The sequence below is a fragment of the Canis lupus genome, assembly GCF_048164855.1.
Source record: "Canis lupus baileyi chromosome 3 unlocalized genomic scaffold, mCanLup2.hap1 SUPER_3_unloc_1, whole genome shotgun sequence".
NCBI lineage: Eukaryota > Metazoa > Chordata > Mammalia > Carnivora > Canidae > Canis > Canis lupus.
The window spans coordinates 50,305-74,999 of NW_027326404.1; the positions used below are offsets into that span (position 1 = coordinate 50,305).

At 39.0% G+C, this 24,695-nt stretch overlaps 1 long non-coding RNA gene across 1 annotated transcript in view; it reads left to right on the plus strand.

Moving 5' to 3' along the window:
- The first annotated feature begins 15,346 nt into the window (after window positions 1–15,346).
- Window positions 15,347–24,695, plus strand: part of LOC140629202 (uncharacterized) — an 81,320-nt gene continuing 71,971 nt past the window's right edge. The window contains exon 1 of the long non-coding RNA XR_012027046.1: window positions 15,347–15,434. This is a non-coding gene — a long non-coding RNA (uncharacterized lncRNA). The remainder of the gene's footprint in view (window positions 15,435–24,695) is intronic.

Genomic DNA, 24,695 nt, shown 5'->3' on the forward strand with positions numbered 1-24,695 from the left:
AACCTAGCTATATAGAACTCTGGGCTGGCTTTTCTAACAGAAGTATTTCAAGTGTTGGTTTTGGCCTTTGGGATCTATTCTCTTTCAAAAATAACAAATTTTTCATAACTTAATCATGACTACAAGTCATGTGGGGAAAGGAGTATTGGTTTGTGGTTTTTACTTTTATGTTCTGTTTTTGGTTTGTTTTGCCTGTTTTTATTCACTAAACCTGGATATTCTCACCCATGGGCTAGCTTTCAAAATAATAAACATACAAGCTACATAATTCTTTGGTTAAATAATATATTTATAAGAAGACTAAGAAGAGATGTTAGATACAAAAAATCTGCTTAGAGAATTGTTGAGATTTTTCTCTATAATGTCTTCACGAAAGGCTCTAGTATAGCTTTATGTGGGGGTTATTGGGACAAACTATAAATCTTATGAATTAGAAAGTATTCCAGACAACAGGTAATCAACCAAAGATACATGGAACAAATCTTCATCCAGGTAAATGGTACATCCACCATATAATCCTCAGCACAAGGCATTATCTCCTAGCAATGTCTCTCATGGATAGTGGCAGGATCAGAATTAGGGCAAGGTAGCAGAGGTGGGGTATGAAATTTAAGGAGGAATCACTCCTTAAAAGAATAAAAAAAAAAAGAACAGAACTTCAAATCATCACTGGACTCCAAACTATGTAAAATTATATGCAGATATATATATCTATATATACCCAAAAGCAGGTGCCTCCTTAAATTTCATGCGTTAGGTATCTGCTTGCAAAACTCTGGGCACAAGAGTAGAGATTTATAACACATGTGTTGTATGTCTGTCTTCTTGACTCTAGAACCAAATAACAATTTTTCCTCCAATAGAATTTTAGAGAAAGTTTAGAGAAAGTTCTCAATCATCAGTAAGTAATTATTCAAATTGAATGTTATCTTCAGAAAATCTGGCTTTCGAGTATCCATTAACAATAAGTCAGATTATGCCTAATTAAATCCTCTGATGACATAAATAGAATCTCTGTACAATTTACTCTGTACCTTTAAGACCTAAAATGACCTTTAGAGAAAATGTGACCCAGAGTTTTCCCATTCTAGAGAAGATAAGAATCAGTAACCCCCTGCAGACAAGCTAGCTCCACCTTAGTAGGCTGATTTTCATTAACCTGAGAAGTAAAAAAGAATGATGAAAAAATAATCCTTATGGGGGGAAAGAAAGATGGGCTTATTATTGTTCACTTCTGGCTGTCCACATCTCAGCTCAAGGCACTAATGTTTTCAACCCATGGCCCACGAAGTTAGGTACTCCGTCTGTTGCTACTCAGAATTTGTGGAGCAAACTGTGCCACAGCAGCAACAGCATCACCTAAAAACTTCTTGGAAATGCAGCGTCTCAGGTCACATCCCAGACCTGCTGCATAAATACCTGACATTTCAGCCCAGGTGGCTCAGCAGTTTAGCACCACTTCAGCCCAGGGCCTGATCCTGGAGACCCAGGATCAAGTCCCATGTCGGGCTCCCTGCTGGGAGCCTGCTTCTCCCTCTGCCTGTGTCTCTGCCTCTTTCTGTGTGTTTCATGAATAAATAAATAAAATCTTAAAAAAAAAAAAAAGAATTCAGCTACTGTGCAGATCAAGGGAAAAGTTGACTTTGTTTTGATCTGAATTTTGCTAAAAATTGTTCATGAATTTCCAAAGATTTACATGAATAATGGCAACACTACTCCTGGCAATTCAATCGCTAATTCAACACACCTCTGTCAGATTATGTGTGTAGCTTTCTCTTTACCCGTGCAACAGTCTTCATTATGTCTTCTTGGACCAAAATGCATTCCATGTACCAACAGCATTGACATCACCAGAAAGCTTGTAAGAAATATGGAATCTCAGAATCCACCCAGCACATAATGAACTGGAATCTGCTTTTTAACAAGATCCCAAGAGATTTATACGCAAAGTCAAGTTTGGGAAGTGCTGTTCTAGTGTATTTGGGGAAGCACAGTTCCAATGTGGTTGTGCACAAGCATTATGTATTAAATAAATATTATTAGTTAACTTTTTTATTTCTTTTCTATTTTATAATTAGAGCACGCAGGTTTTTTTTTTAATTAAGCTTATACAAAAACCTGAAATAGATCCATAAATACAGAGAACAAAAAGATGGTTGCCAACAGGAAGAGTGGTGGCTAGATAGACAAAATGAGTGAAGGGGAGTAGGAGGTACAGACTTCCAATTATGAAATGAGTAAGTCACTGGGATGAGAGGTACGGCATATTATGATATCACCATTGACTGAAATGCCTGTTGCCACCAACCTCTAACCAAATGGATCCCTTTGGATAACCACATCAAACCAAATCAAGGCCAAATCCCAGGGTTCTTTGGGATAGAAACTTTTCCCTAGCAGGCCATCTTTTTTCTCTGATAATCAGAACTGTTGACAAATTAACCCCACCCTGCTATAAAATTTTCCATTACTAATGTAAGTTTTTCAAATTCTAATATGTTCTGCAAGTGATCCCACCAGAGTTATAAAGAAGGTATAGATACGATCTAGTGGCATTCAGTCTTGAGGATTCTATATGAAATTTTCTGAGATTCCAGAATGTTGCATGCTCCCATATCCAGCTGCATTTTAAAAATACATTTCCAAAGCAAAAGTAAATAATTTGGCAGGATGAGAGGGGTTAGTGCTCACACTTGTATTATATGTTGTCTTTCCTTTTTATGACACAAATACTCAAAATAATTGTTCATTTCAATTAAATGATGTGATCTTTGTATTAATTATGGCACTGTAAAGAGAATTAGGAACTGAATCATCCAAGTTTCAGCTTCACAAATTATCTAGGAAATCTAATCATTTTTCAAATATAGGTTTCTCCCACTACCCAAAAATAGAGCATTCCTGTAAAATCTGTCATAAGCCAAAATGGTGTAAAGTGAAGAGTATCCCCTGCTTTCTGAAAGTTCATGTTAGACCACTTTGCTTTTAGGTAAGACTTAACATTAGTAGCTGTTTTCTGTAACTGAAAGGAAATCCAAAGATGATTTTTGCTTTACAAAAACAAACCTGTTACCATACTAGTGTAAGTCTTCTGTAAAAGTGAAGTAGCACAAATTTTGAGAAAGCAGAGGATACATGTTTAGTAATATCTTACGTGTGTATATGAAGCATGCTAGAATTACCACTTGAAAAAAACTTTTTGAGGTTAAGGTATGAATATATTTGTAATATAATAATTACTGTACCTTTTGATGCAGTTCCGAGCAATGAAAACAGAAGTATCCACTTTACCAGTAATATTCCTGGGTAGGGGTTCAGTATAAATCATTTGTACTGATAATATTATGCAAATTTTTCTTCATTATGTACTTGAAATATTTTTTCCCACCATTCTACCCTGAATCATCATCTTCAATCTTGTAGCATAGCTAATAGCATGATTTACTCCATTGCATAGTCTGTAGACCCTTACTTAAGATAGTTCAGAGAGGAAGCAGAAAAGAACACTTTTAAAAGTCAGAAAACTAGGCTTAACTATTGTTTTGCCAGTTATCAGGACTGTGATTTCAGGCAATATATCAAACTCCACGAATCACAGTTTCCACATCTACAAAAGAAGATAGAGAACCAAATGGTCTATAACTTTCTTTCCAGCTTTAATGTGTTGTGATTATATCCAAAGAACAAACATGTAAATGTATTCTTTAAACTCTACAGCAATTTTCTAACATTTCTGAATTCATTCTTGATATTAAGTCACTTGGTGCTCTTTCACAGGGTTTTAACTGACAATACTTGGTTATATATGTTCATGAAAAGAAACAATATCATTCTTGATACAAAAATCAGGTATAATTCACTTATGAAAGTAGTATTTTAACTCTTTTACCCCTCCTAAGTAAATGGAGTTGAAAAAGACGATCAAAAGAAGATGTGAGTCACAAACTCCAGGGCAAAGGAGGGATGCAGATAGCAAGGCATTGAAATCTGGGGGGGCTGGGGAGGCAGGGAACAGTTCATATATATGCAAATAACAACCCTAGTGACTTAAATTTGATCAGTTTGAAGGAATGATTTATGCAGGTTAAAATCTAACTTTTTCATAAAAGCTCTCTCATATTTTTGCTATAATGTAAAACAGATTGTAGGTGTTTACTAAACAGTCTTCACAACTCAGCAAAATCTGCCAAAATGTATAATGCGTATGACCTTTGATTCAACAGCTCTATTTCTTAAACTCTGTTCAACAGAAATATTGGCACACGTAAAGAGAGGTACGTGTACAAGGGTGTTCACTGCAGGACTGCTTGTCCAGCAGAAAAATGGGAGACAACCTACATAAATGACCCACAGCAAGGCAGCAGTCATGTACACTGCACATGCATTGCATCCTGAAATAATTTCAGACTTACAGAAAAGTTATAAAAACAGTAGAATGAATTCCCCAAATGTCAACATTTTATCACAATTGTTTTATCCTCCCTCCCTCCTCCTCACGCCCCCTCCTCCTACACACACACACACACACACACACACACACACTGGTTGTTTACAGCAAAATTTAAAAATCCTAATTCTTTTCGGTTCAAGGCCAGGTATTGCATTTACTTGTCAGGTATTTTGAGTCTCCTTTAATCTGGAATAGTTCTTTGGTCTTCCTTTATCTTTCACAACTTTGACATATTTAAAAAGAATAAGCCAGCTCTTTTGTAGAATATCCTCAATCTGAGTATGACTGATGTATCCATGTGATTAGATTATGTGACCATTTTTTCATTTTAATAAATATATTTTTAATGAAATGGTAGACCTCAGAACATTCTGTTAATGAAAAGGGGACCATGTTGTCATGGTCACAACAGGAAACAGATGGTCCACTCAAAAGATTTAACTAAAAAAATTTTTTTTAAATATTTTATTTATATATTCATGAGAGACACAGAGAGAGAGGCAGAGACACAGGCAGAGGGAGAAGCAGGCTCCATGCAGGGAGTCCAGTGTGGGACTTGATCCCAGAACCCAGGGATCATGACCTGAGCCTAAGGCAGATGCTCAACTGCTGAGCCACTCAGTCTTTCCTTAACTAATTTTTTTTTTTTAATGAAGGGGCTCTTTTCAGAGGTGTTGACAGGGTTCAAGGAACAAGAAAGGGTTAAGGGAAGCAGCACAGGATGGTAATACACTCTGGTATGAGCAAAAGTGGGAAACTTTACCAGCCTTGAGCCAAAGGAGCAAGAGGGCTAAGAAAGAATGGCATCTAGGCAGGCACTTCAGCCACAGAGAAATGTGTTGGGAGAGAGGGCCAAGGTTATAAATATTACAACTTCCTTCTTTACCAGTCTCCAATCTCTTACCAGTGTTTCTTTTAGCCAAAACCAACCAGAAGTAAGAGGACAAGGGAGCCAAAGTAATGTAATCAATAGAAGTTGGTTTTCAGGGCACCTGGGTGGCTCAGTTGGTTAAGTGTTCAGCACAGGTTGTGATTTCAGGGTCCTGGGTTGGAGCCCCGGGTCAGACTCTCTGCTCAGCAGGGAGCCTGCTTTTCCCTCTCCCTCTGCCCCTCCCCCCAGCTTGTCTCTCTCTCTCTCTCTCTCTCTCTCTCTCTCTCAAATAAATAAATCTTAAAAAAAAAAAAAAAAGTCAGCTTTCCAGGGCATACTGCAGGACAGCTAAAGGTGGAGAACAGATTGTGGGCCGAGGGACAAATACAGAACCAACACAGGGAGCAAGGTCTTAGTATATATATAAGGATATGAAACAAGATGTCAACTTGGATTTTTCTCACAGTGCAAAATTGCGCCTAAGGGTCAGGGCTGAAAATAGAAGGCACTAAGCACTTCATGTTTTATGTGCCCAGAGCAGCCAAAACTGGGGTCACCCTCCCTCCCACAGACCTTACAGGGAGAAACAAAAATGTACAACAAGTCCTACCACCACCCACCACCACCACATGACCCTCTTCCAGTCTACATAAAAAGAGAACTGAGAGGGGATAAGGTCACCAGGCTTAGAATAGCAGTTCATGAAAAGAGCATATTCCCTCACCTCCCATTGAGAGAGAGGGAGAGAGAGAGAGAGAGAGAGAGAGAGAGAGAGAGAGAGAGAGAGAGAACATTGCTTCCCCTTCTCCACAACAAGGTAGACAATTTCTAGTAAGGCTCCAGGAGAATTACTTGTAAAGATTGAGGGTGACTGCAAGGAGAAAAGTTTGGCATTTCATTCCTTATCTGCCTATCTGGCTGGCCAGCAGACCTAATGATCTGCTCCGTGCTCCCAGCATAAAAGAGAACTGGAGAGAGATGGCAAGTGGCCAGGGGCAGAGAGCACCAGGTAGAAAGAAAATCAGAACTGCTCCCATCCCCATCAAGTTCTTGATTTCTGATAGAGATGGAAGAGGGGATCCCACATGTGTCTGTCAGCCTTAGAGATAGTTTTGGCAAGCAGTTGAGACTGGAAGAACTCTTCTTAGAACCGCCATAGTTGAGTATTGCATGGGGACAGAGATGTGCCCTATTAAAGAATGAGAAAGGATGCCATCCTTGGCTGGAAGAGATATCCAAATAGGACAAAGGACTACTGACACCCACCAATGCTGAATGGAAGCAAGCCTCTCTTGCAAGGAGCATATTGATACTTAATGCCTTCATTGAGCTCATAAAGACTAGAATAGCAGATACAGCCAACTAAGAAAAGGCCACAGGCAATTTCCCTATCCCCATCCCCACACACCTACAGCTGGAGCCCATATAGATCTGGCCTTCACCGGGGTTCCGGTGAGGAAATTCTCTCTGAATTGCATTTAAGACTAAAGTCTTTAAAAAATATAGAATCATCAATATTGAAATCATTCTACTAACTGAAAGTAACAGGAAAGGTATGAAAAAGGACTGAAATTTCTTTAAGGAGCCTGTATACCACCCAACAGGAAAGAGAAGTTTAAAATAATCACACTTGGGTGAAAGTCATTTTTTAAAAATTAAATCATTTTATATATGTTCAATGATTTCGTGCTCCTCTACAATTATCTTCATATTTAAAAAGTCATATGCATATGTGCAAATAAAAAAAATTGGGCCACACATCAAATTGTTAATGGCAATTACATACATGAAAGAAAGTGAGATCATGGAAAGTGTGAGGAGTGAAGATAATTTATCCTGTCTACCTTCTTTGGTGTTTGAAACTTATAATAAGCATGTATTATATATGGAATTATTACAAGGGGGTAGAAAAGCTTTCTTACATGTTCCCTATGAGGCATTGTCAACTTCTCAAGTGTTAGTAATATATTGTGAGGGTCACAGGGGTCGACACATGCAAAGACTTTATCATAAGGCCTAGCACACGAGATATTCAGTTTCCTCTTCTCGGCCCTCCCACCACACCCTTATCATTAGCAAGTTACACTAAGTGTGATAGCTCAAACGTCATTTTATGTTTAAAAGGAAAATGCTATACCTACTGCAGATACAATTATTAACTTATGCTTCATTTTCTTTTTAAAAAACTAGTATTAAATGTGTCCTTTCTAAGTGAGTTTAGCTTTTTTTTCAGTTTTCAATAGCTTTATATTTAATTCTTCTCAGGTTCCTTTTGCAGTCCTTAAAAATGTGCTTCCACTTACCATGAACACAGTTGTGACTCAACTTACTCACTTTCATCCTATATCCAGGTCCACCTCTCCTTCAGAGGTGCCTCTCAGAAAAACACAAGTGTGGCACTCGGGTGGTTCAGTCAGTTAAGCATCCGACTCTTAACTCAGGTTTCGGCTCAGATTATGATCTCAGGGTCCTGGGATAGAGTCCCATGTCAGACTCCAAGCTCAGTGGGGTATCTGCTTTGAGATTCTCTCTCTCCCTCTGCCATTCCCCTTGTTCATTCTCTCTCTCTCGCTCTCGCTCTCAAATAAATAACTCTTTATTTAAAAAAAGAAAAGAAAAGCTCCTGTGTAACCCTCAAGGTAAGAACGCACCAGAAATCCTAAGCAATGTCTCCCTGTACTACTTTCTCCTATTACCTGTTTGGCTTCCACCTGGTCCTGTCCCTGGCTCTTATCTGGATATCACATCTAGAACTTGCCCGGCTGAGCTGGCAATGTCAATGACAACCCCTAGCTTACCATCGTTTGTTCAGTCTACAAACATTTACAAGGGCTTACTATGTAACAGAGCTATATCTGGGGTTGGAGGATAACAGTGAATAAAATACAGCCCTGCTGGCCACACACCAAAGCCACAACCTTCCCGCTGTTTACCATTCCCAGGTCAGCCAAGTCTTCTATTTCAAGCCTAGCGTGAATATCATCCCTGTAATTCTTTATAATTTCAAAAGTGACTATTATGATGATGTTTGCTGTTAATATTATACTTTAAGTTGATTGACAAAAAAAAAAAATCTAAGCTATAGTTCATTTTCTTTCACATTTTCTGTCTGTGATAACCTACCTCTCTGGGTTATAAAATGTTAACAGAGTAACCTTAATTTTATGCGCAGTGAAAGCTGTTAATAGTGTAATTTTTAAAAGATGTTTATTTAATGTAACAAAACCAGACTGAACAAGACTGTGGTAAGGGCTTAAGTCTACTTTGCAGGTGAACTTCTCCAGGGTAGATAAAGATCCTCATGGGCTGTGAATGCAACACAAGCTTTACCTTTCTATTACTGTACTACTTGTAACTCTAACCTCCCTGGAAGACTGCAAAACAGGTTAGGGACTATAGTTTGGAATTCTTGATTTACTGAGATTGTCCCAATGCTCTGCTTGTTTGTGGTTTTGAATGAAAACTAATTTAGCAATTCAGTTACACGTCATCTTTAATCAACTTTTCATTAATTCTTCTCAAAATGAAGCTTTTGATAGAATTGGTTCTCTACTTTCAGTTTCTTGTATTTGAGAAAAAAAAAGAAAAAAATTTCAATGAAAACATAATTTAGAGGCTAGAAAATAAGGGAAATTAATAAACCTGCAGCATGTGAAACTCATCTCTCAACCTGGCTGTCAGGATCAACTCAAACACTGAGTCTGCCAGGAGAATATTGTAGGTTGTCTTTAGAATCGTGTTGGAATAAATTCAACACTCGAAATCAATATTTCAAAATCTTGAATAGTAGGTTTCCTGGTGTTTTTTTTTAAGAGAAATTAACCACCAAAGATAAAAAGAACATAGTCTGCTATCATGTTGACTTACACTAAAACTGAAAAGCCTATGCTTAGGTAGGATGTTATGGCAAGTGAATTTGATTTGTTGTCTTAAAACCACTGCTTCTTTTGAATCTTCAAAACCTGTTCCCTCCATTCCCTGCTCAGCTTGAAGCTGACTCCTTATCCCCCCTCTTCTCCCTCCCAATCAAGTCACATTCCTTTTAAGTATGAACTCACTCAACTCTTATCCCTCAAGCAACTTCACACCAAACTATTCTTTAACAATATTTCAATCCAACCAGAACTAAATTTCAAGAGAAGGAATGTGACTTCAAGCCAGAACCTTGTCTTTTTATAGAACAGAGTGGAATCCATGGCTATTTGACTGGTACTGTATCTAGTGCGTAGCCAATGTCATGTGCATGAGAGCTTAATAAGACAATTTGATGATGAAATACCCTCCCTGGGCAAGAAAGCCACAAGGAAATTCCAGAGAAAGGAGCAGGGCCAAATCCTGCAACAAATTTAATTTAGCTTGCCAAATCATAACATGTAATTGATGATAGCAGCGAACAAAAAAAAATTTTTAAAAAGCACAAAAGTTAATCCTTAGGCACTATACTCATGATACTCAATTATAGCACAGAAAATACATATAATAAAATATACCAAAAGAGCCTTTTCAACACCTATTGCACTTATGCTAATATGCCTGGTAAGGCATCAAATTAGGACCCTGTTTGTTTATAGTTTAAATTACAAACATAACGTCCTGCAGAATTATGCATTAACAAATACGATGGCCATTTTGATAGTTGAATAGATGAAATACACAAGCTATTGCTTCTTTTGGCCCCTATAAAAATATTCCCTTGGTGTGGAAATACCACTTATTGACTACATCCCTGATTAATAACTTTTGTTTTAAGATTTTATTTATTTACTCATGAGAGACACAGAGAGAAAGGCAGAGACACAGGCAGAGGGAGAAGGAGAAGCAGGCTTCTCACAGGGAGCCCGATGTGGGACTCGATCTTGGGGCCCCAGGATCACACCCTGGGATGATCTGAGCCAAAGGGAGATGCTCAACCACTGAACCACCCAGGCGTCCCCCTGATTAATAGCTTTTAAAGAAATTATAGAAAACAAGAGAAGTCCCAAAAAAACAAAAGGAGATGGGAAACTACCAGGTATGGTTCTAAACTTTCTAATGGGATAAGGATTGGATTCCACAAACTCTAGGCAAGTGCTGTCCAATGGAAATATTATAGCCAGACTTAAAAATGTTAAAAGAACTAGATGAAATTAGTGTTAGCAGTACATTTTATTTAACTCCATACATCAAAAATATTATCATTTCTTTAGGTAATAAATATTACAAAATTATTGAGATATTTTCTCTTTTTTGTATATTTTCAAAATCTGAGTGTGTGTTTCACACTTATATCACATTTTAATTAGGACCAGCCACATTTCAAGTGCTCTATAGCCACATGTGGCTCTTGGCTAATATTGGGTTATGCAGCTACTGACCTATAAGCCACTGACCCCAGCACAATTTGGAAACTGGTTGTACCTTGGCAAAGCCTGGGGCAAAAGCTTATGTACTTTATTAAAAGTGCAATCCCATGAAGTAGAAAGAGGCAAAGGGGGAGTATGGCAAAAAAGGCAGGCCACTGAATTGGCCACTGTTTGAAAACAAGGACAATTGTTCCATTCCACACAATCAACTGTTGAGACACATAACCTAGTGTGTCTCAGCAGGAGAAGGAAGGGTTTATCAGCTAGCTTCCATTTCTCTTTGACTAAAGTTCACTTCATAGGACTTGAACTCCCCCACACTTTCAGGTTATATGTAACGTGATGCCAGTTCAGCATCTCACACCTCACAGGCTTTGGGGGAAAGCCCAGAGGAGCAAGCCAGTAATGCACAGCAGGGGCAGGAAGCAGAACACTGTTGGGTTGTGCCCTTATGAAGCCAACTGCTGCAGCAGCTGGGGAAAACAAGTGGCCAAGGACTCTGGGGACAGCAGCGTTGTGAGGATGTGACATGGTGGATAAGAAATGCCTGACGCAACTAAAAAAATAATGTAGAAATGACTAAGAGTCACCACTGGTGCACCCAGACTGAGTCACATCAAACTACATTTATACTCTGCTTTGTTTAAGACACCAGATGTGTAGATCATGTTATGACTTGCCTGGATCTCCACGTTGTCCATCTAATCTTCAAATCTGATGTAGCTTAATTACTTCCTACAAACCAAACTCTGCTCTGGGCACTCCCCAAAGTTAAGTTTTATAAGGAAGGATTTTAAAGGCCAGCAGCCCAATAACCTATGTGCCAAGAGCCTTGGGACTCTTCTCTGATCCTAGGGGACCAGTTCTGGTGACTGGATCCCTGCCCTGTTACTTAGTTCTGACCCATTTTCCTTCTACTTTCTTCCTCTTTCCCATGGTGCTGGAAACCAGTGTCACCAGGTTCCATCAGCCTAAGGCTGCCTCCTCCCCATCATTGCTTTGTATTTCCAAATCTTTGTTTCCCAGGGCATTGATTTGCCTGGGAAGCCAGATGACTGGCCTTATTGGGTCTTCCTAGCATAGATGCCCCCCCTGGTGGGTCCCTGTCACCCTCATCTCCACGAATTGCCTTCCTCTACCATTGCTGGATTTCCCACACCACCCACAACTTGATATATCCCCCAACTCCACCCTCCCTACATTGTACCTCTCAAATATTCATGTTACATTAAAAGGACATCTGTCCTCCACAGTTCAAAAATTGGTCTTTGATCTTTCCCAGGTAGGGCCTTCTCATGGAGTTTCTGTAATTTGCATACCCCTTCCTCTGGACAGACACTACCCTGTGCCAGGGTTCATGGCATGCTGAGCAGAAACTCCCTTGGGCAAGTTACCAACTGCCCAACTTCACATTTGGCTTCACTTTTGCTGCCTGGAGCACATTTCCCCCAAACTCTTCCAAAAACTTTCTTCTTCTTCTAGTCTCTGCTTAAATGTTCTCCCTCAGAAAGGCTCTCTAGCCATCCATTCTAAAGTAGGCCCTTATTATCATCTCACCTTACCCTCAAAGCACTTGGCAAAATTTATATATGTCCATTTGCTTATTTACTTATTTGTCTTCGTCTTCAGACTATCAGCTTCATTGAAGCTGAAATGACCGATGTGTACCCAGCCCCCCTCACAGAGCCAAAATAAATATTTGTTGAATGAAAGAATAAATGAGTGATCTATTTATCTAGCAATTGAGCTCCTTATATTAAAAATCGAGGAAATGGCACAGACCAGGGATCAGGATCACACAAAAAAAAGACAGACAGGCAACATAATACATAACCCACTGGTTTACAACACTAAAAAGTGGCAGGGTTTGGGACAAACAACAAAAAGTCCATAATCTTCAAAGACACTGAAATTCAACTTTCAAAAATACCCTACCAGCACAACAGAACTCACCCTGGACTCAGCATCTTGTCCATCATTGCTAGACTTCTTTCCAACTCCCACAGCCTGATGGCCAGCTGGTAGACCAAGAATTCAGAACCCAGTGGATACAGTTCTCTCTTTAATCTCTTATAATCACCTGCTTGGCCAATTAATCTGGAGTTTTACTCCCAGGACATAGCGTATAGTCTTCCCTCAATTCCTTTCACATCTCTCTTTTCCACCTGCACTTTGCTAATTCCCATTCACCCCTTCTGCAAGGAGCCTTGCATGACCATGCCCACCCCTCCCTGTCCTGGGTGCTCCCATGATGCCCTGCACTCCTGCACATCTGTTTGTCTCCCCATCAGACTTCCCTTCAGGGAAAGGTCTGAGGCTTGTGCCCTGTTGTGTCCTTGGCCCCTGGCACAGTGCTTGTCACAAATTTGAATTGAAAACATTTTCCAAATGAACACATGACTCTGCCATAGGGATTCCTAGATGGTTGAATCACACTCCTACAAAAAGCTAAAGAATGGATCCAGATATGGATGAAGGCTCCATCCTATTCAAGATCCTTTGTGAATAACTCTGCTCAAGACAAGCTCTGCTCTGACGAAGCATGCAAAGCCGGGAAAGAGATTCAGTGTATTGGGAAATGGCCAAAGGAGAGGAGATAAGAGATTGTGGCTGTAATGAGTGTGGGTTGAGGCCTCAATTTTGTAAACCAACTTGAAATATTTTTGTGAGGGTTGGTGTGTAGGATTTGTGGAAAAGTGTGGGGGAGGAGGTGTGGTTCAAGGTAGGAATGTGCATCTGCTTATTGGATTCACTGACTGGTGGTTTTACAAGCCTGAGGCTGGAGCAGGTCCAGCTGTTTCACTTTTCCTTTGCCAGAGAGCCTGTAAGTGCTATTTTAAAAGTAGCATTGCTGACAGGATTCTATAAATTAATCTGTGTGTACCTTTCTCACCCAAGTTCTCAATTTATAACACCCTCGGTTAGAACACGGCCTCCTCTCTTTCCTCAACATATGCATATAAATACAACTGGTTCATTCTCCTCTTTAAACACTATTTACTTCATTCTTGAATTTGATATCAGAATTGCTAAATGTCTGCTGAAGTTTAGGAAAGTAAAGTGGATAATAAATGGGGTCAAGAAACCCACATATTTTAGATGATGGCCAAACTTCTAATGCAGTTTCTAAAATCTACCCAATCACGTTAGTATTCTTCCCTAGTTTATTGTCTCATGAATGCTTCTCTCCAGGAATCAAACCTGTTAGTCACTAGTAAAATCCCTCATGAATGCTTGCTCTCAGAAATTATAAAATTTGGGGTGCTATATGTGTATAACCTTATTTAATTCTCACAGCAACCTACTGAGATAGGGGTATTGCAGCCTACCATGGAGGTACACCGCATATCTACTATACTCACATTGTCCATTCTCTGGAGAGGAAAGGACACTGGAAATGGAGTTTATCATTGATCTTGCCTACATGATGAAGGCTCCATTAAAATCCCTGAAGGGGGGGTTCAGAGAACTTCCTGGCTGGAAGTTCTACCTACATATCTATCTCCTGGAAAGGGTGACACATCCCAACTCCACAAAGACAAAAGCTCCTGCACTCAGAATCTTTCCACACCTCACCCCATGTATCTCTTCATCTGACTGTTCATAGGTATCCTTTATCATATCCTTCATTATATAATAAACTGGTGAATGTAATTGTTTCCCTGAGTTCTGTGAGCTATTCTGGCAAATGATCAACTCCAAGGAGGGGGCTGTGGGAACTTCTTTTGTAACCAAATCATACAGAAGTTGTGGGTAACCTGGGAACTTACTACTCACTATTGGTATTTGAAGTTGAGAGCAGTCTTGTGGATTTAGCCCTTAACGTACGGGATCTGCACTAACTCTAGCAAGTCAGAATTAAATTGAATTAAAGTGTAGGACATCCAGCTGATGTCACAGAGAATTGCCTTGGTGTGTGGGGGAAACAAGACCCATGTATGTAGTGTCATAAGTATTATGTGTGTGAGTAAAGCAAGAGAGTTTCTCCTGTATACTCCTAATGATTTTCACCTACTAAATTCACACCTTTGTTTAAATTTCTCTTCTTGAGCGTGGGTTAAACTTATGCACTCACTTCTACCACATAGAACACAGCAGAAGTGATGGGATGTCACCTTCAAGATGAGATTAGAAAAGGCTATGGCTTCCATTATGGATGCTTTTCTCACTTGCTCTCTCACTGTCTCCTGTACCTTGTGTCACACACTGAAATGTGTCTCTCCCAAAGTCTGTATGTTGAAGTCCTAACCCTTAATGTGATGGTATTTGGAGATGGGACCTCTAGAGAAGTAATTAAGGTCAAATGAGGACATAAAGGCTGGTGTCCTTATAAAAAGAAGATGAGACATCAGAAATCTCTCTCTCCATACATGCACAGAATAAGGCCATGTAAGGACATGGTGAGAAGGCCACTGTCTAAAAGCCAGGAAGAGCACTCTCACCAGAAGCTAAAATTGTCAAGACCTTGACTATGGACGTCTAGCCTTCATAACTGTGAGAAAATAAGCGTCTGGCATTTAAGCTACCCGGGCTGCAGTATTTTGTTATGGCAGCCCAAGTAGACTAATACACATGTCATGAGGCAGTCCTGTGGAGAGAACTGTATGGCCAGGAACCAAAGCTTTTCAACAACTACATGAGTGAATTTGGAAGCAGATCTCCCTCAATCAAACCTTCAAATGAGACCACACTTCTAGCTGACAGTTTAACTGTCAACTTAAGCCAGAGGCACTCAGCTAAGCTGCACCCAGATTCCTGACCTGCAGAAACTGTAAGATAACAAATGTTTATTATCATAAGCTACTAAGATTTGTAGTAATTTGTTATGCAACAATAGATAACTAATATATGGAAGTAATGCTCAGTGTCAAGAGATTAGGTAGATAAGGTGACTAACCAGAGAGTCAGCCCCAAATGCATTGCCAAAAATCAAAAATTTTTTAAAAAAGGAAGGAAAGAGTCAGAGCAGGGAACTGGGAATTCTAGTCTGCAGTCAAATAAAATATAGATAAGGAGGCAAAAGCAAGGAACAGACAACTGGCCAGGCAAATGAGAAGCCACCTTTGTAAATTCCAGAATGAGAGGGCCCCAACCTGAGATTGGATGCTCCAGGCCATAAGGTTTACTAGGTTTACTTCCAATATCCATAACAAATAGGTAAGGTGGTGTCTTAGTTTGAGTTATCCCAGAAACATATTTTGAAATAAAGATTCAAGGAAAAGTAGTTCATTCGGAGGTGATCCAAAAAAAAAAAAAAATACCACTAATGGAGAAAGGAAGTAAAACAGGAAAGAGAAGAAAGTGAATGGCATATTCTGTTCGGGCTGCTGTAATAAAATACCATAAACTGGGTGGCTCATAAACAACAAATATATTCCTCATAGTTCTGGAGACTAGTCCAAGATCAAGACCCAGGCAAATTCAGTCTGGTGAGAGCACTTTTTCAGGTTCCTAGATAGTGCCTTCTAGCTATTCTTCACATCGCAGAAGGAGCTCTATGGGGTGTCTTTTATAGAGGACTTCACTCTCATGATCTAAGTGCCTTCCAAAAGTCCCACCTCCTAATACCATTACATTGGGCATTGAGTTTCAACATATGGATTTTGGGGTGGGAGGGAAGGTACACATATACATTTGGCATATAGAAGACAATAATGAACACGTCAAGGGAGGGGGAGGGCATGAATTCCCAGTACCTGTTGCCTATAAAGACATACATGTGCTAGTAATGGGAGGTTAGCTGTGTGCCTGGACATAATAAGCGCCAAGGGGATAAGAATGAGACACTGGGAGCATCTGCTACATATAGGCCCTCTGAAGAAGCCTATAATTGTCTAGGTAACAACTACATACAGTCTTTCTAAATGAAACCATTAAAAATTACTATCATGAAAACCTGTCAAAATGAACATGATTGTTATGCTTTTTTAAAGAGATTTGAAAGAGTAAATTCAAATGAACTCAATCTCATTCTTGCACTAAATCTTGACTTGGGTCAGAGACCTTTGAAAAGTTACTAACTTCTCTGAGCCTTAGTTTTCTCGCCTGTAAAATGGACGCAATAATTCCTACTATAGTTGATAATTATGAGATAAAGTATGTCAAATATGGAGAAAATTCAATTTTTTTAAGTTTAAAACTGCTACAATAATTTAGTGATGGCAAATGTGCCAAAGGATTGCTTAAACAAAATTAGTAACACTACATAAAGTCAATATTAGTATATACTATAGATTGGATGTTTGTCCCCCAAAATTCATATGTAAAGTACTAACACCCAATGTGATGGTATTAGAAGGCAGGGCCTCTGGGAATTGACTGGATCATGAGGATGGAGACCTTATATAAAAGAATCCAGAGAGTTCCCTTGTCCCTTTCACCATATGAGAACATGACAAGAAGATAATTGTTTATGAACTAGGAAGTACGTTCTCAACAGGCACCAAATCTGCTAGCACCTTGACCTTAAACTTCCAAGTATCCAGAACTATGAGAAATAAATTTCTATTGTTTATAAGCCACCTGGTGTGTTGCGTTCTGTTAAAGCAGCCCAAACAGACTAAAATAGTGTCCTTGGAATAACAGGGTCAACAATGCTTATCAGTATCAAAATACTTAATCAATGAGCCATTGTACAGACAAGTATTTCTTACCACTTTCTTTCACATTCCAATGCTAAAATAACATAAAAAAGCCTAATGTTGTTTTCAGGCATATCCAATCAAAAATTTGTTATTTCTTTATTAAGGCTATTGTATAAAAAAGAAATATCCTATCAAAATGGTGAAAATTCATCTAAATAAGTTGGCATCCTTAGGGGAAAATGAGCTTTGCATGTGAAAAAACAAAATAACAGAGAAAATGGAGGAATAGCTCTCCAAAATTATAATTTCTTAAATTGTAAAACTGCACTGCATTGACAAAATTTGTCAGTATATAAACTAAAGGAAGGAAGCACCCTTTTTTTTTTTTTTTTTTTTTTTTTTTTTGAGTTTGCTTCTGGAAAACTCAGAGCTGGAGATGAAATTTAAATTCACGAAGAATTGCCAAACAAGTAAAGCAGGGCTAACTGGCCAAAAATAAATAAACTAACTCCATATATGTGAGAAATGAATAGAAACACTATACATTCCTGTAAGTATCCCAGGGTTCATAAAAATAGTTCAAAAACCTCTGAAAATCTCTGATAAATAGACACAAATATTTAAGACACTTTAAAATTGGCAACACTATCACATGGTAGTGTGATACCAATGTGTGACAAACTAAATAGGAGGTTGTTACAAAGAGTTTGGGGTTTTGTGTTTTTTTAAGATTTTATTTATTTATTTGAGAAAGAGAACATGAGCAGTGGGAGAAGCAAAGGGAGAAAGACAAGCAGACTCCCTGCTGAGTGTAGAGCCTGATGTGGGCTCCATCCCAGGACCCTGAGATCAGGTCCTGAGTTGAAATTAGACCGAGCCACCCAAGCCACCCCCATGCGTTGGGGTTTTTTTATGCAAGTAAGAAAGAGGTACATATTGCATCAAATTAATAAGGTATAGGAGGTCCAGAAGCAGTGCTTGGAACAGGCAGACAAAATGGAATGGCTCAGAAGTTCCATCTGTAAATGCTGAGCAACTATTGAGGCATTCATTCTTTTTTTACTAAACCAGGCAAAAACCAGAGATAAATCCTTACTGAGCTCAGAAAAGACTGGCCAAAGTGTGCCAGAGCCTCTGATCTCTAACTCATGTGTAACCCCCTGCAATGGAAAAGGATGACTCCACGGTCCAACACAACTCAGTGAAAATATGCCTTTATGAAAACTCAAGTGCTTTTACATGCATTTTGTATTCACCAGACTTCATTAATTTTTCCCAAAGATTTTATCACTAAGAATGATATACATCGACCAGTGAACATAACATTCTGCTCTTAATGGCCCCAATATCCAAAAATGTACAACCTGCCTTCCAGTTTGCTACCCACTCACTGAGTCTGACCACAGCTGGGAGGGGCACCTTGGTGGCTCAGTGGTTGAGCGGCTGCCTTTGGCTCAGGGCGTGACCCTGGGGCCCTGAGAACGAGTCCTGCATCAGGTTCCCCACAGGGAGCCTGCTTCTCCCTCTGCTTATGTCTCTGCAGCTCTCTGTGTGTCTCTTATGAATAATTAAAATCTTTTTAAAAAGTCACTGAGAATCCATCTTTAAAGATATAAGACACAAATCACTCTGCTTCAAGTGTCCTCCTCCATGGCTCAAACCCCAATCTCAGCCTGAAACAACTTGCCAGCCTCACATTCCTACAAACATACTCTATGCTTGGATGTCAATGGTTACCGCCAAACTCTCTGAATCCATTAATCAAATTCTTTTCACATGGTTAAAGGCAATTCTGTTTGGGGAGTTGCTAGGCAGCTTTGTCTCCTTCCTGGAGCTCCATGATTAGTTGTTAAATGTCTTAGTCTTGTTGGCTCCTCTGTTGCTGGGGTGGTGAGCTAGTCATTGTTAGGCAGTAGGGTGATAGTTCTACCTCAGACAACAGCTGTACCACCTCTATCTGAGAAAGCCTATTGCCAAGGTCTTTGGAGAGACGTAGGGGGAGGGGTACTGTTAATTTGGCTCAGTGTCTCTCTTGGCCAGAATGAGGTTTTTTTTAAAGATTTTACTTATTTATTTGAGAGAGAGAGAGAGAGAGAGAGAGAGAGAGAGACCACGAGTGGGGAGGCAGGGAAAAGGGAGAGGGAGAAGCCGATATCCTGCTGAGCAGAGAGCCCGATGTGGGGCTAAATCTCAGGACCCTGGGATCATGACCTGAGCCCAAGGCAGATGCCCAACTGACTGAGCCTCCCAGGTGACCCAGCCAGAATGATTTTATTTGGAAATCTATGTGATCTAGATTTAGAGAAGGTCTCTGCCTTCGTAAAGAACCAACTATGACTTTATCCCAGGGGCTCCACACCATCAGGTTAGAACTTGTAGAAGAGCACTAAGGGTTTGCCTGTCTTCAAGTAAATAGATTTAACTCTTGGTTGATTCAGATTGTGTTTACCTGATGGAATCCAACAAAGTCAGCAGAATGGCTAGCTGTGATTGTTTTGTTGATGATGAAAAAAAGTTTCTAGTCATAATGCATGACTTGTTGGGGCACCTGGCTGGCTCAGTCAGTTACCCTCTGCCTTCAGGTCAGGTCATGGTCTCGGGGTCCTGGGTCTAGCCGTATGTCAGGCTCCCTGATCAGCAGAGTTTGCTTCTCCCTCTGCTCCTCTCCCCCCCCGCCCATGCTCTCACTCTCTTTCTATCTCTCTCAAATAGATAAAATCTTTTTTAAAAAAAATGTATGACCTGTGACCAAAATATTCCTATGATCTTGGTTCTGACTCAGCATGAATGAATAATCAAAAATATAAAAACGGCCCAAGCCTTCAGGACCAGATCTTACTCTAAAACAGGGTGTTAACCTACCACACCAAACTTCCTTGTACACAATACCATCTTGTATGCATAAAGTCAAATTAACAGGCTGACTCTACACTTCTCACTACACATCCCATGGCTTGGGAATTGGACAGATTCTATTAAGCCCAGATCCACCCCCTACAATCCCTGAGACATTGAGCAAGTCACCAATCCTTCTGAGCTTCAGTTTTCTTTCCTTAAATTTGAGACAATAAAATTAACTAATATAGCGATTGAGTTCCTAATATATACCAGTCATTCTTTTAGGTACTATGGATACATAAGTGAAAAAGAAAATAAATAAAAAGTTCAGCCATTATGAAGTTTAGGTTTTTCTATTCCTGAAGACTGTTCAGAGGAGTAGAAAAGAGAACAAAACAAATATAATGTTATCAACACGTAGTAAGTTCTTAATGTTAGGTCCCCCACAATCCCCTCACTTAGTTTTGTTTCACAATGATAAGTGCTATGGAGAAGGTAGGAGAAAGTATAGTGTGTTATTTCTGAACTGTGTTTAGAAATTTAAGGTACAAACCCCACTTAAGCCAATATTCTTTTTCAAGCTTCAGATTCTGCTATACTAGCATTTTTTCTAAATGAAAAATATGGAATAAAATGGCAAAGAAAGAAATGGAATGGAAATGGAAATAAGGATTAAGTATTGATTCCCAAAGGTTTTGTTCCAAGCATGTGTGCGCGCATGTATGCGTGTGTACTGGCTCAGGATGTGAAATGCGTTTCTGACTATAGGTCAAAAAAAATTTCAAAAAATTTTGAAAATTACTGAACTATATATAATTTTAAAATAAAGAGAAATTTTCTTTTATCTTTTGTTATCATCCTCAACTACCTAACTTAACTCCTTACCTAGTATTTATCGTGGTGACTACTGTAGAAATGTACACCAAGATAAAGTAGTTTTTTGAGAAAAAGGAAAGACCATTCTCTAAAATTAAAATCATTTTGTAAGTCATTTTCTATAGTCCTTTGTATTCTACTTATTTCCCAGGATGTCCAGAAGTGAAACAGACAGAATGGGGACAGAGAATGGGGTATACTTGCTCCCTCTAAGAGTATTTTCCAAAAGTGACACTTTCTCAAAAATATCTAAATTAGTATGTTTACATGGTGTTGTTTAAAATTATCATGAAAAAAATTGAAGGGAAATATAAAAACAAGATTGCACAGCGGGAAAAGAAAGTAGAGGAATGCCATCCTCCTCCTCTCCACCCAATGGGCCAGGTCTTGCACAACCTCTCAGAACTTAGCTATGCCATATCTGCAGAGATATTGCCTCTGATTTTCAAAATTTGCCATGGTGCTGGCCAGCTTAGAATCACCCAAACTGCATGGTGGATAATGGTGTTAATTCCTTACCACATTTTTCCCATTGACTTTATTCTTGCACCACCTGTCCACTTTGTTGGGAACTAACCTAAATCAATTCAGTCGTAAATAACTAGGCTTTTTTTTTTTTTTTTTTTTTTTTTTTTGGTAAATAACAATTGCCTTAAAAAAGCAGAAATTCTGCATCATTGTTGTGTCTCCTCAGAATAACATGTTAAATGTATAAGACAAAAAGCATAGGAATTAAAAAGAAAACAAACTACATTGAAATACAGTTGTTGAAATATTGTTAAATACCTGTGATATAAAAATACATAGAATTCTCTATTAATAAATTAAAAATAGACCTACTAGTGGATCTGCTATCACTATAATTGCAAGGTAAAGGTGAGATGAAATGGCACATTGGGATATCTGCAATAAAAGTTATATGTGATGAAAATAAATGTGATTTCTATTAGTGACAAAGGAAGTTAGTAACACAAGGATGTGTTGCCTACACTTATAACTGAAGGAAAGTCTTATTTCAGTTAGAGTTAGTAAGGAAAAACCCTAATCCATTTTCATATCCAACACCATGGACATCTTGAATTTTACCTATGCAAAGTGTACTACAGGTTGAAAGCTCCTCATTAGAGGCAAAAGATGGTTCCAGATCTCTCTACAATCTTGTTACAAAGTAGCAAAGAAGGCAAATGTCTGATGGAATCCTGCCATTTAATTAGCAGGCAGTCCCAAGACAATCATGTATCCTGTTCTTTAAACAGGATGAAATCCCAACTCTCTGTCTTTTTAGAAAATCTGACAGCACCTTGTGGGAGAGGCTTACCCAAGCCAAATGTGCCAAAAATCAAACACCAGGACTCAACTAACCCTCAAGTAGAGTCAGACAACCAAGAATCTTTCTAATCAATGACTTAATATAAGACTGCCTAGGAATCATAACCTAAAGCCCTTTTCAGGGCTGCTGCATACAGTTGTGTTGATTGACCACTGTGTAACCCTATAACCAAATGCAGTGACTGTGCCATTTCTAAGGGTACTGACTGCTGGGCTCTCTCACTCTATTATTATTATTATTATTTTATTATTATTATTATTATTATTATTATTATTATTATTTTATAAGGATAGAAAGAGAGCATATGAGTGGGAGGGAGGGGCAGAGAGAGAGAAAGCTAATCTTAAATGGGCTCCACTTCCAGCACCCCTGGTGTCTCTCATTCATATCCTTGTTCCAAGAAGCAATGCTCAAACTACTATCTAATATCAAAACAAAACAGGGGAGGGAACCTGGGTGGCTCAGTTGGTTAAAGATTTGACTCTTGGTTCCAGCTCACATCATGATCTCAGGCTGGTGAGATCAAGTCCTGCATCTAGCTCCACACTCAGCCCCAAGTCTACTTGAGATTCTTTCCCCCTCCCTCTCCCTCTTCCTGTGCTTCTTCCTCTGCTCTCTGGCTCTCTCAAGAATAAATAAATAAATAAATAAATAAATAAATAAATAAATAAATAAATAAAATCTTTTAAAAAAATGCTACAGGGTGCTCTCAGTTGAGTGTCATGATCTCAGAGTCTGGGATCAAGCCCTGTGTTGGGCTCCACAGTCAGCAGGGAGTCTGCTTGGGGATTCTCTCTCCCTCTCTCTCTGTCCTTCACCTCCTTACGTCTCTCCTTCTCTCTCTCTCAAATATTTATTTATTTAATCTTTAAAAAATAAGCATTTACCCCATCAGAATGGGTGTTGATTAAAAACAACTAGCACAGGCATAACAGTATGTCTTACATGAATTTTAGCCTTGCCCTATTCATGCATGGATAGAGAGTATCTTCTAGATAATCCCTACATCTTGACCACTAAGTTTACCAATGAAAGTCCATTTCTAACTTATACTCATTAACAAAGCCTGTTGTATTGATCAGAAATCTGCATAGTAAAATACTTAGAGTAACCATTTCTGCAGTGTGGCCTCTGGATTAAATGCTGGCTAACCATTTCTGGAGGGTGTGATCCAGCAACTATCTTTGGTGAATGGATTAAAATGAACACAAATATGTATATATAATATATTATGCTGAAATTATTTCCGAAGTATCATAGGCCAATTACCCAATTATCACTATTTTGGTAAAAAATAACCTGTTAATTTATTAACCTGCCAAACTGTTTTGGAAACAAGAAATATCTCTTGTACCTACCAGTGAAAAGAAGTTTTTAAAACTTTATCTTTGAGTCAAGATGCTTCAGTTATCCTCTATTAAATGATACTTTGCAAGGTTTGGGATTTCCCAAAGCATCATGTAGTTTTAAGGAAACTAAATCCAGCAGAGAGATTCTGTGGTGCATGAAGGGATGCAGTTAAACAAACCTATCTAGAGACTAAAAGGGATCAGAGATCAGAACATAGAAAAATCATGACAAAAACAGAGCTATAGAAAAGAATGAAGCTGCTGCTCTTTAAAAGCAATGAGTTGAAACTGTATGTGAGAGAAGACATTAGTACAGGACAATTGAAGAAGCATTGAGGAAGTCTTAAAAGGAAGGCATTTGAGGTAGACAGAAGGGCAGATTTCTACCTTCCTGCTCTGATCAAAACAATCTCAAGTGCTCAGACAGCAGTGCACTTTCTACTAGGCTACCCCTAATGGAATATAGGTAAAACAAACAAAAAAAGTCAGGATCATGTGAAGAAAATTAGGAAGTTAAATACTCATCTAACCCAGGAGTCAAAAAAAATCACCTGAACAAAATTCAGTGTAAAAGCTAGAAAGACAAAATGGCAACTATAAAAAAGGAGAACTGTAAACTAAACTAGTTCTGATCCAAAAATAATTTCAAGTAAAGAATGATATTTCTTTTTTTAAGATTTTATTTATTCTTGAGAGACACACAGAGAGAGTGGCAGAGACATAGGCAGAGGGAGAAGCAGGCTCCATGCAGGGACCCCAATGCAGGACTTGATCCCTGGACCCTGGGACCACGACCTGAGCCAAAGACAGACGCTTAACCACTGAGCCACCCAGATGCCCCAAGAATGATATTTCTAATAGCAGATACACTGAATCATAATCAAAACAAAGCCAACTAGAGTAACCAGGTCTCAAAAGAGAGTTGTGATTATACAAGAAACACCATTCTCTTTTCTTCTGGGACAAAGCTACATCATATTTCCCAGCATCCTTGATAGTACTGTGAACCCTAAAATTAGTTCTGACCAGTCAGTCAACTGTGGATGGAAGTGAAA